Consider the following 18,758-nt stretch of genomic DNA (forward strand, 5'->3'; position numbering starts at 1 on the left):
TAACCTTCACCTTAATGAGAGCAATAGTGTCCATTACATTTAACATGTTAGCATTGAAGCTATTGACGAGCTCATTGACTGACCCTCTGGGCAGGTCAGGTGTTAATGGGAAGACCTGGTTAAAAATTGCACTACTGTGTTCAGTTATACACCGTTTTGTGATCACTGCTGTTGATATATTTGTGTGGGCTGAGATTTTACTTTCAAAGAAAACACAGTAATGATCAGACAGGCCCACATCAGACACAGTAACCTTTGAAATGCTCAGGCCTTTGGAGATCAGTAGGTCAAGAGTGTGTCCTCTATTATGTGTGGCCTCTGTTACATGCTGAGTCAGCCCAAAGTTGCCCAGAATGTTACTCAGGTCTTTAGTCCCTTTGTCCTGAGGGTTGTCCACATGAATGTTAAAATCCCCAACAATAATTACACAGTCGAAATCAACACAGATCACAGACAGCAGTTCACTGAGGTCATTAAAAAAGTCTGTGCAGTATTTGGGAGGCCTGTAAACATTAAGAAACACAACTTTGGATGGGGCCTTCAGCTGTAAAGCCACATATTCAAAAGACTGAAAACTTCCAGGAGATAGCTGCTTACATTGAAATGATTCATTAAATAAGACAGCAACCCCTCCTCCTCTCCTGCTCGCCCTGACCTCACTGATAAAACTGTAGTTAGGAGGGGTCGTCTCGATGAGAACAGCTCCACTGTTATTTTGGTCCAACCAAGTTTCAGTTAAAAACATAAAATCAAGGCTGTGCTCAGTGATTAAATCATTAATTAAAAATGTTTTCCCAGCTAAAGATCTAACGTTTAATAAAGCCAACTTAAGTGTTTTAGAGGCATTACTTGTCCCCTCGTGTTTGGGAGCAGTCTGTGGCACACAAGGTATGTTTACTATGTTTAAAGATCTTTTAGAGTGCAGCTCTCTGTGTTTTGACCAGGCCACATGTCTTCTTCTGTCACCTAAAAGTACAGAGATTTTAAAACCTTCTAGTAAACAGGGTCCCAGCTTCTCCTGGGAAAAGTCACCACTGCCATAATCCTCACAGCCCGGACCCTCCACACATCACACATCAGACTGCGGAGACAGAGCATGAAGGTGGTAAGGAGGAACTAAGGGGGGTGAGGCTGGGCAATGTGACTTCGATTGGGACAAAAAGGGATTGGGCCGGGGGGTAGATCTGAGCCCAGCATTGACCCGCTCCATCATCTCCTCAGTGAATTTCAGGTGAGGGGAGGAGGGAGAAAGGGAGGGGGAGGAGGGTGATGGCCTGTCAGGGGTTTGGGGGGCTGGGGAAGATCGTGGTCCCTGGTCCTGGTCCTGGTCGTTGGTGTTGTTGAGAGAGTTGGAGGCAAATAGGGACCCCTCTTCTTGCCTCTTCTTGCCTCAGATGTCTCTCCTTTCTGAGGCTCTTCCCGGGTGGGGGCAGATGAGGCTCCTCTTCAAGGTTTCTGCTGGGCTTTGTCTGTTCTTGGAGTACTGTTTGTTCCTCTTTATGAGATAACTCCTCGTTTATCTCAGCCTTGGCACCAAGCACAGATGGATGACGTATGGAATAAAACAAGTTGGAGGTGAACAGTTTCACCCCTGACTTGTTAAAATTAAATCCATTTGCTTTAAACAGATGCCTGCGTTGAGGATAAGGAAACTATAAAAATGTTGCTGTTTCTGTTAAGAACACTTTAGTCCTAATGATCTATAAGTGTCCAGAAGCTATCGCAGGTAAGCTCATACGCAAAAAAGAGAAAAAATCAGCATAAAAATCAATAAAAGAAGCAAAGCATTTAAAGAGCAAAGAGAGGAAGCCCTTAAGCACCTTCTTCGCTGCCGCATATTCTTTTCTTCTTCGTTGTATCTCCGGGGCATAATCAAGTACAAGTACTTAAATAAATAAATCATTAAATAATTAATTAAAACTGTCAATAATTATTTAAATGTGTTATTAATTAATTAAATATGTCAATAATTAATCAAATGTGTCAATAATTAATTAATTACATGTGTTGTAAATATTTATGTAATTAAATATGGTGTATTTAATTGATTCATTATGGCAGTCCTGGCGTTCCTTACCTCGGGGATAAACTACATGTTTTATGGCAAATGTGAGATGAGCCTTTGTGGTGTTCTTGGTCAGCAGTGGTTTTATTCTTAGAACTCTCGCATGGAGGTGATTTTTGCCCAGACCTTAAATAAGTTATTCAATTAATCCCAATTCAGGGTCTGCAGCCTTAAAGGCCGCATTTTAAGGCCGATTACATCAGAGCGACGCGACGAAGGCTGTCCCAATTCAAAGGCTATACATATATCATACATATACATATATCATACACATACATATATCATACACATACATATATCATACACATACATATATCATACATATACATATATCATACACATACATATATCATACACATACATATATCATACACATACATATATCATACATATACATATATCACTGACTTTCAGCTTGTTGTGTTTGTGGATATATGACTGACTTTAATTATTAACCATTCGCACATAAATAAGTGACGTCATATTCAGTACTTTTGACAGTTCACTCTTCGGCCGCTCCATCTTATTAGGGAAATTCCACATACATAAATGTAAATTTCAAAACTCAACCCCATCATTTAATTTGTTTTTGATTGAAATTGAATATTACTTAAACTCTCTTAAATTAACTTCCAATAAAAAAGGTTTCTCATTGATTGAAGTTCATCCAGAAATGTTTAACGAATGAGCTGTCACAACTTTCAAGTACAAAGTTGTTATGAAGTCTGTCACATTCCCCCCTTTTTTTCCCTTTTTTATCCTTTATTTATTTATCCTTCTTATTTCATTGTGCTGTATATTGTTACTCTTATTTGCCTTGTATGTCTACTGTACAAACTGAACTGGAATGACTGACTGTTCGCTTTATAAGTTCAATAAAGTTTGGAAAAGAAAAAAAACCTCTTCGGCCGATCCCTTCCGTATTCCCTGCCGTATTTTGCAGCAAAATTATCCACACCCACCGCCGCGCTATGAATTGTGGGATATATGGGACCACGAAGCGTGCACCGGACCACGCTTGATATTTGGGGAAATCGACGGCGCATTTGGAGTATTGCATTTGAAGTACACTTCGATTGGGACAGCCGTCGTCGTGTGGCGGTGACGTAACCGCACTTAAAATGCGTACTTCAAGCGTGCAGACCCTGAATTGGGACACAGCTTGAGAGCTTCAGGTGGACCCTGAAGGAGGTCTCAGACACAGGTGGTAAAAGTACACACAGTCTGTACTGAAGTAGAAGTACTACTGTTAAAAATACTCCAGGTACTAATTCAGCCTCTTTACTCAAGTAAAAGTAAAAAAGTACTGGCTGTGAAATGAGAGTAAAAAGAGCTGATTGAAGAACATTTCTAACACGTGTTTATACAAAGCTAACTGACTGTGTGACTAACTAACTGACTAACTGCTGTGGTTTGGAGTAGAGATTCCTGAATTTACCAGGTGCACCTGAAGGCAGCACAATTTAAACCGTAAATAATGATGTAGGTGCGCAAATCCTTTTCAAGCGTCACAGCATCAAATGAGCCGGCTTACGTTTGTTGCACTTCTACACCAAGTTTTACGCTCGCGTTTCTTCGTTGCTGATTTTTGTTCCACAAACCAAAAGAAAAAAGATTCAACCTTTAATATATTTTCATGTGTGTTTCAAGCACTATGACATATCACACACACACATGCTGAGTGTGTCACTGATAAAGCTGTGACACAGCAGCTCACTCAGTCCAGTCCAGGTAACAGACTCACCTGTTAGCAGCAGCTCTGCCCTCACAGAGCTCAGCTGCTTATTTCAGTCAGCAGGAAACATTAATATTATGGACTACAGCCGTCTGTCAGGGCCGTTCAAGGACACAACGTCACACACAGGTTTAAACTGTTAGACTCATGAATACCCACAACGTTCGATGCACATTTCTCTTTAACAGGAGCAAACGGCCTGATCAGATAATATAAGAACTCATAAAAGCTCATTTATGTAAATCTCTGCTTGGACCAGTGAAACAGTCTCACACTGATTAAACACCATCACTACTTCAGTAATGACAGAGGGGCGTAGGCGTGCTCGTGGGACAGCTTCCTCCAGCTGTGGAAACCAGATGTGGAAGCAGACTCCCTGATGTTGCAGTCCAACACCAGTGTGAGCAGAGAGGACTCAGCTGCTGGGCGGAGCTTATCTTCCTGTCCTGTTCAAATCCAGCATGAAACTCTTCTTATGTTCCCTCTTCAGTCTGATCCTGTCTAACAAACATCACTGTTCACCTCCTCCTCCCTCTGTGACTCCTTCATGTCCACTTTACTCCTCAGTAAGTCTCCACAGCTCCAAACCAGCTCTGCATTCAGAGTTAGTCCACGTTCTCACCTCCATCTTCAACCTTTCCTCAGCCAGAGTGTTGTGTCTGTGCTTCCACAGGCCCCGCTGGTTTACAAACTTGTTCCTGTTAACGGAAACAAGACGAACAGCTTTTACTTGCTAGCAAGGGAGGACCGCTCGGTGTGTCAGGAAAGCACTGAATCCACCCACAGACGACCTTTTACTGAACACAGTTACAGTACACACAAGCACCATCCATTGTAACCCCCCTATGGTCAACAAACATAAGGCCCTATGTGTGTGTGTGTGTTTGGGGTGCGTTTGTGTGACCTCCTGCCCACAAAGGATGATAAAGCAGGAAGCTTACTAAGCAGCAAACAGAGCCCTCACATAGATGAGCCTATAACAAAACACTGCAGCCTCCCCACCAACAAACTGGCTGGAGAGGTGGTCAGAGACAAAGGAACGTCTTTGATCAGGCTGCTTGAACCAAGACTTACAAACTTAAGTAACACAATGACAACATTTAACAACTTGACTCCAACACAGAGCACTATCCCCACATGCTTCAAGACCACAACCATCATGCCCCTCCCCAAGAAAAGCCCAGCCACTAAACGCCTGCAGACCAGTCGCACTGACTCCCATCATTGCAAAGTGCTTTGAGAGAGTGGTGCTGGCCTACATCCAGAGCAACATCCCAGACACTCTGGACCCCCTGCAGTCTGCCTACCGGCCCAATAGGTCCACGTCAGACGCCATCGCTGCTGCCCCTCACTACTCCCTCTCCCACCTGGAAAACAAAGACCTCAGGGTGCTTTTTGTTGATTATAGCTCCGCCTTCAATACAGTCATCCCTCACAAACTCATTCCCAAGATCCTCAGCAGCTTCTACAGCTGCACTGTGGAGAGCACACTGACCAGCTGCATCACTGCATGGTACGGCAGCACTACTGCTATGGACCAAACGCCTGCAGAGAAGATGATCAGGACCCCGCTGCCCTCTGCATCCACCATCGCAGAGTCCAGAGGAGAGCTGCCTCCATCCTCAAAGACCCCACATCCCCCCAACACGGCTGTTCACACTTCTACCCTCAGAACGAAGGTTCAGAAGTTCAAAATCCAGAACATCCAGACTCAACAACTCCTTCTTCCCACTGCTGTCAGACTCTTGGACAGCTGACCTGTTTTAACAGTAATGTTTGCACATCAGGTCATCTTTCATATCAAGCTCACAGCTCCTTTGCACATACATCTACCTCACACTTAAATTTAGTCTCCACTCATTTATTCATAGTATTTGTATTTTATCTTGTTCTATTAGTATTTATTAGCGTGCATCTGTGTGTGGACAGCAAAGAAAGAGTTTCATTGCACAGAGAAATGCTTTTCTGAGAAGCTTCTTCAGTTCTAAGGGTCAATGGTGGGCCCCACCATTGACCCTTAGAACTGAAGAAGCTTCTCGGATGAGAGGTGAAACGTCTTCAAGCAACTTAAGAAGTCCAGACGCTTTTCTTTCCAAGCTCCTTAGACTACGATGACCTGGATGACTGAACCTTCACAGACACGATGGAAGCTGAGGATCACATGATGGAGTTAGCTGTCAATCAGAGTGACTGACAGGAAGTGTGGGTGTGGCCTCAGGGCCTCCATCATGGCTCGTTCCTGCTCTGATTGGAGCTCTGAGGTCAGAGGGGTGTTTCATGATGTTTTGTCTGATTCAATTCAATTCAATTTTATTTATATAGCGCCAAATCACAACAAAAGTCGCCTCAAGGCGCTTCATAGATACAGAGAAAAACCCAACAATCATATGACCCCCTATGAGCAAGCACTTTGGCGACAGTGGGAAGGAAAAACTCCCTTTTAACAGGAAGAAACCTCCGGCAGAACCAAGCTCAGGGAGGGGCGGGGCCATCTGCTGCGACCGGTTGGGGTGAGAGAAGGAAGACAGGATAAAGACACGCTGTGGAAGAGAGACAGAGGTTAATAATAGATATGATTCAATGCAGAGAGGTCTGTTAACACATAGTGAGTGAGAAAGGTGACTGGAAAGGAAAAACTCAATGCATCATGGGAATCCCTGGCAGCCTACATCTATTGCAGCATAACTAAGGGAGGATTCAGGGTCACCTGGTCCAGCCCTAACTATATGCTTTTGCAAAAAGGAAAGTTTGAAGCCTAATCTTAAAAGTAGAGATAGTGTCTGTCTCCTGAATCCAAACTGGAAGCTGGTTCCACAGAAGAGGGGCCTGAAAACTGAAGGCTCTGCCTCCCATTCTACTTTTAAATACTCTAGGAACAACAAGTAGGCCTGCAGAGCGAGAGCGAAGTGCTCTAATAGGGTGATATGGTACTACAAGGTCATTAAGATAAGATGGGGCCTGATTATTTAAGACCTTGTATGTGAGGAGCAGGATTTTGAATTCAATTCTGGATTTAACAGGAAGCCAAAACAGGAGAAATATGCTCTCTCTTTCTAGTCCCTGTCAGGACTCTTGCTGCAGCATTTTGGATCAGCTGAAGGCTTTTCAGCGAGTTTTTTGGACATCCTGATAATAATGAATTACAGTCGTCCAGCCTGGAAGTAATAAATGCATGAACTAGTTTTTCAGCGTCACTCTGAGACAGGATATTTCTAACTTTAGAGATGTTGCGCAAATGGAAGAACGCAGTCTTACATATTTGTTTAATATGTGCATTGAAGGACATGTCCTGGTCAAAAATGACTCCAAGGTTCCTCACAGCGTTACTGGAGGCCAAGTTAATGCTTCTCTGAAGCTTCCTGACAGTCAGCAGCTTTGACCTTTGACCCACATGAAGCTAACATGTGTCAGGATGCTCTGTGGAGATCCATCAGAACAGCAGAAACACGCTCGGGGTCATCATCATTATAAACTTCTAATGTGACAGAAACAGCTGCTTAACATCTGGCTGAGGTTAGTTAGCTGTTAGCAGAGGAAGGCCAAAGCAAAGCTGCACCTTCATCTTCCTCAGGGCTGAATACACACTAAATACTTTATACTGTATATACACACAGGCTGCTCTTCATCACCAGCTCCTCCTCCTGGTGACCTCACAGTTAAACACACATACCTCAGCTCCCCTTTGACCTCTGCATTTGGTGCCCTCCTCCTCCTGAGACGTGCCAGCATGTCTGCTATGGCTAATATTAAGGTTTCCGTAGAAGAGAAAACATGAGCGAGTCTCAGAGCTCATCAACTTATTTCTAGATCAGAAACAAACCATGTGACCATGTGCAAGACTCTTTCCTCTCAGCTGTGGTTTAGTTTGAATAGTGGGAATAATAGAATCACCAGTGGACCATCTGACAGTGACCCTCCAAGCCTCCGTGAACCCAGCAGAGCTGAGCACCGACTCTGGTCAGGTCTCCAAATTCAGACTGTTAGCGAATCTGATTTCTGTGATTGAATTTATGGATGGAAATCAGGGTTCCCAGCCTCTTCCTCACAGTCAGGAATACAGATCATTCCCTCAGCACTGGGATGGGAACCTGGAAGAGCTGAACGGGACCATCAGAAGCTCTTTGAGTAAATGCAGCAGATACTCTTCAGTCCTGTGGATCCTGTGGATCCTACAGTCTAAGATCCAGAGCTGTCACTAGGATGGTTCAGTCATTTCACATCAGCTACAATTAGAACTCAGAGCTGAGCAAATATAATCAATCACATGCTGTAGAAACATAGAAGTTTCTATCCTTCAGAAAACATCTGACAAAAAGATCTAAAAGTGTGTGAAGAGCAACACTTGTTGTTCTCTAAATGTTGGGCCACAGCTGTAGAAAACACTGTGAGTGTTGGTCAGTAATTACATTTCATTTAATTTCTCTTTGTGCAGGTGAACACTGTCCAATCTTCTATCTAAATGACTGCTTTGTCTTTAAAAAGGTGAAGAGCCTGAGGCCGGTGACCTTTCCCCGAGTACATCCTCACAGCGGCTCACAGGACCAGGCCTCACTCCTGTCCTGCCAGAGGAGAAGCTTCAGACATCTGATCAGTGGAGTATTAGTAACACAGAAAACTAAAGAGGACGTGTTACTTTCATCTTTATTTATTATACATTTGTCATTGTTAGACATGAGGTTCACTGAAATCATTAGTTTTGTCAGATTTCTCTCCCTCTTCCATGTGACTGTGTCAGCTCGTCAGCATCTGTTTGGGACGAGAATGCAACAGGAAGTAATGAAAAGTACCATTAAAAGCAGGAGAGGTTCTTATATTACAGAAGAAGAGATTATTGTAAAAAACTATCTCAATGCCATCAATGATTTAGGAACCTGAGAGAGGACTTGGTAAAATAAGACGTTCTTATAACTTCACCCTGTGACGGGCCAAGCTGCGACTCTCAGGGATGGTGATGTAGGTACAGAGCATGTGAGAGTGCGGTCCAGGAAATGTCTCTTCAAAAACTAGATGAAGGCACAAGGGGATCAATGTCAAGGCATTGAGATTCGACATCTTCAGCCTTCAGTGGAGACTCCAAAACACCTGGGTGGGTATGATGACAGACAACAGAGAACAAATCCACGTTGAGACTTGGGAGGAAGGAGTGCTGGGCACAGAAGAGATGAAGAGTATCTGAGATGATGAGAAATCCATCTTCCTCCAAGCTGTGAGTACATCATAGTAAATGTGTCACACCTGTCCAAACCTCCCTCCACAGACGCTCAATTCTACATTTGAAAAATACAGAAACGTTGTCAAAGGTCAGTCGCAGACTGACAAAGAACAGCCAACAGCAATTCAGTTTGAGCCAGTCATGATGAAACAACAATAATGTCAGTTTGATCTGAAGAGCTTCAGCACCTCTGGTTGTGCTTTTCCCACTAAGAAAGCTTCCACATCCTCTCACAGTGAACATCACCTCAGCAGGCTCTGGACCATATCAGATTTTGAAATAAGTATTCAAACAACAGGACACACAAAAACTATTCAGATACCAGACTGACACACTTACAGCACTGAACAAATCCTGATGAGTCCATGTTTAAAAATCACGAGACTAACTTCAGAATAGATTTAACGGAGCTTTGCTCACATGAAGGCAAAGGGAGCAAATCCAAATCTTCTGATCCATCCAGAAAAAACTCAAGTGCAGTGCTGTTGTTGCATTAATGTTTGGGAAGTAACCATCCTCTCCTCAGACACAAGAGACCCTTTAAGACCAGCCTCGCAAAAGCAGTCACACTGAATGAGAAAGGAGTGGACAAGAGCTTTAAAAGGATGGCTGGAGGTCCACAGTGTTGAATTTGGTGGGTGGGTTGCACTTCCACTCCTCTAGTCAGAGCTGTATTTCAAACACACACACACGCACACACACACACACACACGCGCACACACACACACACACACACACGCACACACACACACACACGCACACACACACACACACACACACACGCACGCACACACACACACTTTGAATATTTGGCCATGTTTAATGTAGCAGATTCCCAAATAATAAATATGACATAACCCCAAAATGAATTATTAATATTTACTTCAGTATATCGACGTACCAACTACAGAAATGAAAAATACTTTATCACCTGGAAGAACTGAGTCACAGCTTTACTTCTGTGTGGAGAACAAAGCGTCTTCATCAGAAGGTGGCAGCAGAGGTCTCTAATCTGAATCTCCTCTTTTACAGTTTTTTCTGAATGCTTAAACTCTAACTGTGATTCCTGCAGCACAATTTCTAAAACTATTCAGACTTATAGCAAAACCACTCACTGAGTTTGCAAAACTAAAAGCACAAAAACTGCTTTGCACTCAGTTTGCAATTTTGTAACACACACTTTGCAAAACTGTAGGCACAATTCACTGCACAACACTCAATTACCAAATTTCCAACACATGATGGTCTCTCTTTGAAGTTTAAACCTGATGTTGAAAGAACAGTTTACACTGAACTGTCACAGTTAGTCTGAGGAATAAAATCTGCATACCTACTGACTACTTGTGGGATAAAGCAACAGAAATGAAGACTGGAAATAAAACGAGACGTTTCAGTCACACAGCAGAGCACTCAGCTGTTAGTTAATGTGATGACCTTGAGCTGTGTTTGTTCAATAGGAGTTGGTAGCAGATGCAGAGGTGGTTCTTTAACTGATACGGTGGCTTTGAAAACATTCTCATATCCCAGCACACAGAGTAAATCATGTATTATTATGTGAAGTGGCGATAAAACCGAATTAAAAATTGAAAAGAATCATTCTGTGCTGTAGTTGTGTTTATCTCCTGCATCTCGGTCACTTCTAATGACACATAAATCAATGTTCAGAAGTCCTTGCTGTGTGTGAGACACTGACAGATGAAGCTCTTCTTCTCTTCGTGTCTTTGATCAACTACTTTTGTTTTGATTGTCATGATCACCGTCGCTCTCACTGTGTGCGAGGAAATCTGGATCCTGTTCTTATATGAATGATGCTAATCTCCATCTGTCGTTATCATAATCTGTTATCATCCCAGCACTGAAACAAGCTAACAGTTCACCTGTAACTCAGTTTGTAATCCACATGTCTGAACTACAGATGAACGTGATCGGCTCAGACGCTACTTGTCTGCATTTTTATTCTCTCCTTTCTTCTGCAGCTTAAGGACTGAAGCAGTGTGTGCATTACACCAGAGATTTGGATTTTCTTCTGCTTTTAATAAGCCTGAACTAACAGAATGCTTTCTACTCTATTTTGCTTGTAACTGTAGGTTTTTATATGAAATAAAACCATTTAAGCACAAACATCATAAATGATCTAAACATCAGATATTATCTGAGGAGTACCAGCCAGACAGAGTCAGGCTCACCTTAATGCACAACTTGGGAGAGAATTTTCAAACGTTGACACACTGATCATCAGACCTTCACGAGACAGTGAGTAATATATCAAGCTTGAGTATGAGCACGCAAATATCTGTGGAGATTCTTTTCTGAGGTCGGGTTACACCGAAGGACGGCTTTGTCACTCCCTCCTTGACAAAGCAGTCAGAGATGTGCGTATAGTGCTTATCACTGCTAATCAAGCCAGTAAAGTAAGATGTTCTTGCAGCGTTTAGTCAGTTGAACAAGGTTAATAAGGTCTTTTTCCACATCTGTTCAGCTTTCCTACAGAATATAATCCTGCATCCAAGAGGAAGGATTGACGGTTTGAAATAAGCTGTATTTTAAGGGGCTACACAATGGAGAGCTAATCGACATGTATTATTAAAACAATTGAGGTTATCACAGATTTTTGAAAACGTGGATGTTTAAATAAGGCAGAGAGATTAGAATATAAGTGCAGAATTCAGATATAGCTTCTGAACTTTAGAATGAATTATGTAGTAGTCATTTTGTGGAAGTTGAGTATTTCTTATTCAGCTTGTTTATACTCTGCCTGAGCACTCACACCACTTTATACAACATGCCTCATTAATGGCACAAGCTCCTGAGGATGTTTTACCAGTCAGTGGTTGCTGGAGTACTTTTCTATGCTGTGGTGTGCTGGGGGAGCAGCACAGCAAAGAAGGACTCATCCAGGCTGGAGAAACTGATCAGGAGGGCTAGCTCTGTGGTCGGCATGAAGCTGGACACTCTGGTGACAGTGGCAGAGAAAAGGACACTAAAGAAACTGCTGGACATTATGAACAATGCTGGGCATCCTCTGCACACGGCCATAAACAACCAGAAGAGTCTGTTCAGTGACAGGTTGCTTCTCCCCAAGACAAGAACTAACAGACTTAAAAACTCCTTTGTCCCACACGCCATCAGACTGTTTAACTCCTCTCTGGAGGGGAGAGGGAGGGGAGACAGGAGGACAAAGGAGGGGGGAACAACTAAGCTGTAGTGCCTCTTCACCTCACTGTGTAATACTTTTCCTAATAGTCAACGGTGCAATAGACTCAATACTCGAAATGTGCAATTCACTTGTATTTTTATTTTTATTCCTATTTATTCTATTTATCCCCTTTGTATATTTTATTTATATTGTCTCTGTATTTATATATATGTGTGTGTGTGTGTGTGTGTATTATATATATATATATAATATTCTGTAACTCTGTAACTTCTGTCGGTGCTGTGCTTTTTTGGAAACTGAATTTCCCAGAGGAACCCACCTGAGGGATTAATAAAGTTCTATCTTATCTCTTAAGCTTTAAGTGCTTTCTATCCCACACTCACACTGCAGTGGGCTGTGGAGAACAACCTGGGGTCAGCATCGTGCCCGAGGATATTTGGCATGCAGACTGATAGATGTGCTCCCTTCTGAACCACAGCCACACTATGAGATCACATCCTTCTAATTACAAGGATTATGTTTCTTTCCTCAGGAGTTGGGATGATGGGCAGTGAGTACGACTGAACATAGAGATGGGAGGAGCTGAGGAAAGCATGAAAAGCTCTGAGACAGAATGATTGACTGTTTATTATTTGACTCAATGGCACGTAAATCAATTCATAATCCTGCTAATGTGTTTTTCTTTCAGAATCTCTGGTTGCTATGCTCTCTCACAATTAAAATGAATCCACAGTTCATTTCTTTTCAAACGTTCAAACTCAGAATCTTTTTATCTTTCATGTTGTTTTTACGTTGTTCTAGTGCAACACTCAGGCTGTAGTTTCCAGTTCCTGTGTATTATCTGCACACATGGTTTCTGACAACAAAGCTGACTTTGACTTGGAACATGTCGTGTCAGCAAAAGCTCTGGATAATGTTTCAGTGAGTCCTGTTCTCCAGACAAGAGATGCTATTTGGCAATAATAGCAATAATTTTCCACATGGAAAATCTTTCTATACAACTTTGTTTTGCAGCAAATAGAGCTTCACTTCTATGTGTAGAACACAAACACTCATGTTCTCTTGTCCTCTTATACTCTGTTCAGGTCTGTTGAAAATAATGTCCCAGTGGAAAAGCTTGTTAGTTTAGGCCTTTATAGATTCTGATGATCTCTGAGCAGCAGCAGAAGGAAATAAACCTCCAACAGAACGAACTCTGGGAAATCCAGTCATCTTTTCACAGGTGGGGATGAGGTGAGAGAAACAAAGAGCTTTTAGAAATAACAGTCAACAAACACATTATTGGGATGAAGTCCTTTCAGCCTCTGTGCGACACACAGACAACCTCCCACAGACACAGACACACACAGACAACCTCCCACAGACACACACAGACAGACTGTAGACAGATGAAACGAACATATATTGATGAACTCAGGATGACCTACTAGCCTTGTGTACATGTGAGAGCTTCAGGTATATAGAATTACTGAAGGCTTTTGTTGAGTGTTAGTAAAAGGCGTACATGTGACAGGTGTGTACTCTCTGACGTGAAATGTTTCTGAGGCCAAGGTAAGGCCAAGCTGGGCAGCCAAGACCAAGAAATGGACCAAACACACCAGAATTGTTATATGTAGCAACGAGCAGCACTTTGCATGTTGAAGGACACGTGTATCAGCAGGGGTGGCTTACCCAAGAACACGAGCCACTCTAACTATGTAAAGCACTTTGTGCTACATTTTCTCTGTATGAAAAGTGCTTTATAAATAAAGATTGATTGATTGATTCTGTTCCTCGTGTGGTTCTGGGGCACACCGCTCCTCCTGGCTGCCTGACCCACGTCTTCTCCTTTCACCTTGAATCATGTTCGCTGAAGCCAGAACTTTTCTATGTCTCACAAAAAAACAAGTCATCTGTTCAACAGCCGTTATGTTTATCAGTAGGCTGGCTTTATTGTGCTCATTAATGCTGCAATAAGGACATAGTTAAAGTCTTGTATTCTTACTTGTATTGTTCCAACAATCGTGCTAGGTCAGGGGTGTCAAACTCAATCGCACAGGGGGCCAAAGGTCAAGGCACGCTTTAGGTCGCGGGCCACACAAGATAAACATTTATTGAACACTAAAACAATGTTTTTAAACATAAATATGAATAAAAACAGACAGGAATATTATTAAAGATTAAATAAACTTAAAAAAATAAACTTTAACTTTAAATATTTTGCTCTCCATAAAAATATATCCTGTCAAAATTACACAAGTTAGAAATATGAACATGCTGCCAGAAACCCAGAAAAATAAATGAGAGCAAACACAAGGTTGGAGCCGCATGCAGACGAGCTGGGCGCTGCTGCAGGAGTGCAGCTAATAAACTGTGCGGGCCAGTCAGTGTCTTTCCCTGAGTGCATCATTACACTGCAGCTGCAGCTGCATCTGCACAGGTGCAGCTCAGCAAAGTGCGCTGATTTGGTTCAACATTACTGCAACAGGGAAAGTGAGGCAGGCTGCACTAGTGCATTAGTGACAGCTTCACTGCGTCACACCATGATGGGATAGATGGTCGCAGAGGGTCAGAAAAGTTGGATTTGATGCGCTTTCGCCTGCAGTGTGAACGTAGCCTAAGACTACTAAATGAAAACACGTGGCTCAGTAGCACAAAAGACCACTAAAGCTAGGAAACACTTATTTCAAAAGCTTGTGCTTTACTAACTATAAGAAGCTAACATTTTTAATAGCTCACCTGAGTGCCTGCATCATGCACAGTGGCTGTGTCTTCAACACTGTAGCCCACACCGTTTACTGCATGTCACTGACTGGTAATCTGAAAGTGTGTGTGTTGTCCAACTGAACCATATCCTTTTGGTTTTTTATTTGGCAATATTGAGTTTGAAAATCATCAAGATGACATTTGCCATAATCTGGAGGTACTTAATGAACCGCAGACGCACAAAGATGCTTCTGTCGCCGTTTCACAGAGGTTTTTGGTTTCCAAGCAGTTTTCGGCTGAGTCCTCTGGGCTGCTGTTAAAGCTCCATGCTTGAGTTAGGACTTGGGTTTTGTGTTCTTCTACAAAAAGGTTTGAGAGACCATTTTATTTCCTTTTCTTTTCTTTCTTTGCACACTTGAAATGTATATAGTTGGTGTACTAATAGATAATCTAATGACTTTTATTTTACATGGAAGTCATTCTAAACTGTCCTTTTCTGTCTCATTTTCCAATTGGCTGTTCACCAAATCACTGTTCAGGTTGCTCCCCAATTTCAGGGGTGTCCCCAGTCATTACTGGGAAGAACAAAGGAACACACTGTTGGCATGTTTTATTTCATCTAGTGTGGATAATGATGAGTAAAAGACAGCTACCTTCACCATGCAAAACAACAGTGTGACACAAAGATGAGGTTATGTATCTCTGTGTTGACCATCAGTCAATATGACAAATTAAACAGCAGTGACATTTTATCTGGGTGGAGGTAAAAACCATTGTTATAAAGCGAAATGCCAGCAAGCATGGAGCTAAAATAAATAACAGTGTATTTTAGTCTGTTTGTTCTTGGTTTTGAGTGAAGGTACAGAAACAGTATATAAGTGCTGGTGTTCGGTTCAGCACCTGCACACTTGAAGGCTGAAGTTACAAGCTGACACTGATAACAGGGAAGATAAGGTATTATATCAAATGCTTGCTGGGAAGTGTCAGATTATTGTCTATCTTTTCTTTCATAAACGACCTACTTTGAATTTTCTGATTTGTACAGAGATGCTAAACATCACCATGAAGCTGCTGACTGTGTCTACACTTCTCTGCGCAATGGTGGCTCTGGGCACTGCTGCTGGTGAGTATTCCAGTATACTGAGCATCATCTATACATCTTATGCATGAATATATTAAACTGAAAATTATAATGAAAATCAACATTTGCTGTTGTCTAGCACTTCCAGATGAAGTGGCCAGTAATGGGACAGAGGCATCAATTTCAGCAGGTCAGTGGACTTTTCAGGTTTGAAACCAAAACTAATCACATTTTTATCATCAGTACATCAGCTTTCCTACGTCAGCTTTCATAAATTTGTTTTCATGTGTGATGGACAAGTACATTTATAGCTTAAAAAAGTTCATCTTTAACACTTAGATAAAAACACATTTTTCATGAATTTTTATTTTAAAAACTTTTCCGACACAGTAAAGTAGCTCAATATTCTTTGATTGTCTTCAGGAGAACATCATGTTGAGAAGAGAGCAGCATCTTGTCCAAGCGGCTGGACTCAGTATGGGAATCGATGCTTTCTCTACGATAACCGTCAAATGACTTGGGCTCAGGCGCAGGTAAAAGCAGTGATGTGAATTTATCATTTATCCTTTGTGCAATCTTAACTCTTTCTGTTTACGTTGTCATTTCTATGAACTCAGTCTGTTGATTTCCATTGTAGCGAATCTGCCAGTCCTTGAATGCAAACCTGGCATCTGTAAACAGCAACGACGAGTACCAGTTCATTCGAGCCGTCATATCTAGTGCCTCTCGTGAAAGTGGACTAACATGGGTTGGTGGCTCAGATGGTCAACAGGTATATCACTTATCATTATTCAGAGGACCCTCCCCCATTAGCAAGCGCGTGGTGACAGTGGGGAAGAAAAACAATTTTTAACAGGAAGAAACCTGAGGCAGAACCAGGCTCAGGGATTAGTTCCCACCTGCAGTAGATATGGAGGTCTTTAAGATGGGATCTGATTATTCAAGACTTTAAAATTCCTTCTTCATATTATTGTATCTACATGCACATTTAGAACTTGGAACTGTAGCTTATTTGTGAACATATTCTTGCCTACGTTTTTCTGTTTTCTAGGAGAATTACTGGTTTTGGATTGATGGAACCTATTTCACATTTACGCAGTGGTGTCACGGAGAACCTAACAACGTTGGGGGAAACGAGCATTGCTTAATGGTGAATTCTTCAGGTAAACCTAAAAGTACAATGTAAGAGCACTATAAATGTTAAAGAAAAAAGGAAACAATACCCAGAATCCCCCAAATAATCTTTATGCATTTAATGTGACAAACAGTGATGAGTGAAAAAATGTCAGCAGTACATTTTTCCATCATATTAATTATTTACATAGTGTTTTGATGCAATACTAAACACATGTATGTGTCAGGTGCTGTTGTTATACAGAACAGCATATTTAGATCAGTGATCATTTCTCCATGTGATTGTGATTTCAGTTCATGCTGATTTTGTGTACTTACAGGAAGCAAGTGTTGGAATGATGGGAGATGTGACAGCCAATACCCATTTATTTGTGTCAGGGCCATCTGCTGATTCCTGGGCTCTCGTGAAGGCGTGGCCTACCTGACGACAGAGCAAATCCTCTAATATATCACAATAAGAATCTGGTTCTGATTTGATTTACTTCTTTTCTTTTACTGTAGTGCTGCATAAGGAATGAAGCGACAAGTGACATAAACTGGAGTTGCTCTTTTAACAGGAGCAGACTGCATGTGTACTTGAAAGAATGCTTTTAGCAAAACGTTGTTTCCCAGAATGAATTGTTGTTTCTCATCTTCTTCATCATTAAAATCTTAAGCATTGAATCAAAATGGTCTGTGCATTTAAATGCTTCATGCTTATCAGTGTGCTCTTAAATATCACATACATCCTCACTGTAAAATCTAACTAGTTCTCTGAGCTTAAAAAACGTATGCAAACGCATTGCCTAGAAAACAAAGAGACACTAACAACGCCTGATGACTAAATTAGGACGACTTAATCATTGTGAGTACAAAGTACTACAGATGACTTCATTTTTCCTGAGTGAGCAATACTAATGGTTTATCCACTGAAAAAGATTTGAAATCTAACAAAATAAAAATATATATAAATTTTGTGTTAGCTTACTATTTTAAATTTTGCTAATGTTTTATCATCCTTGAACTTGAGATTTATAGTAGAACACTTAAACACTATAAGTATGGCTAAAAAATAACTATCAGCATTTCTTCTAATGCAGTTAAACTCAGTCCAACGGTGATTTTCAAATGCAAGAAAGTATATCAGTAAACATCTTGGACACTGTTCTGCTAAATATCAAACAAGCATATTCCTACTATTGTGTCTTGTGCTGTTTAATAATACTTAAACAATTATTAAATTGGTATTTGTATATTTTTTTGTTACACAATTTAAAACTTTTAAAAACGTATAATAAAGTATTTCTCAACCTCATGCACTAGCTCACGCTGCCTATGCACTGCAGAATGCTAAAGAAAAAAAACTTGTATGAACAGCACACAAGAGTGAAAACAGATATAAGATGCCTAGAAAAATCATATAAATGAAACATGTATGTTTTGGATACTTATGTGAAAGTAATGAGAAAGTGGCCACTTTCATGAGTAAATCACGTAAGCCTGATATGATTCACTATATGAAGCAGGCCACATCTTATGCAGGTCTTTTATAAGTTTTTCCTATTTCTTTTCCATATGGGCAGAAACACAGTCAGCCCAATATTTATGTACTAAAACCAACTATGGTCAGTTGACAGCTTAAGTTATAATTATTTAATTTTTCCACAGAGCGATAACCACCCCTGCTTGTGTCACTCAAGAATGCGAGTT

The 18,758-nt window shown here is 41.4% G+C and overlaps 1 long non-coding RNA gene across 1 annotated transcript; it reads left to right on the forward strand.

Annotated features, from left to right (window-relative positions):
- Positions 1 to 16,368: 16,368 nt before the first annotated feature.
- Positions 16,369 to 17,092, forward strand: LOC146712192 (uncharacterized). Its single transcript, XR_014919019.1, has 3 exons — positions 16,369 to 16,468; positions 16,573 to 16,707; positions 16,987 to 17,092. It is a non-coding gene; the product is annotated as an uncharacterized LOC146712192 (long non-coding RNA).
- Positions 17,093 to 18,758: the final 1,666 nt, after the last annotated feature.

The sequence above is a fragment of the Copadichromis virginalis genome, linkage group LG3 (genome assembly GCF_057382275.1).
Source record: "Copadichromis virginalis isolate Kocher_CV1m ecotype Utaka linkage group LG3, C_Virginalis_male_GT1.1, whole genome shotgun sequence".
NCBI classification, from domain to species: Eukaryota; Metazoa; Chordata; class Actinopteri; order Cichliformes; family Cichlidae; genus Copadichromis; species Copadichromis virginalis.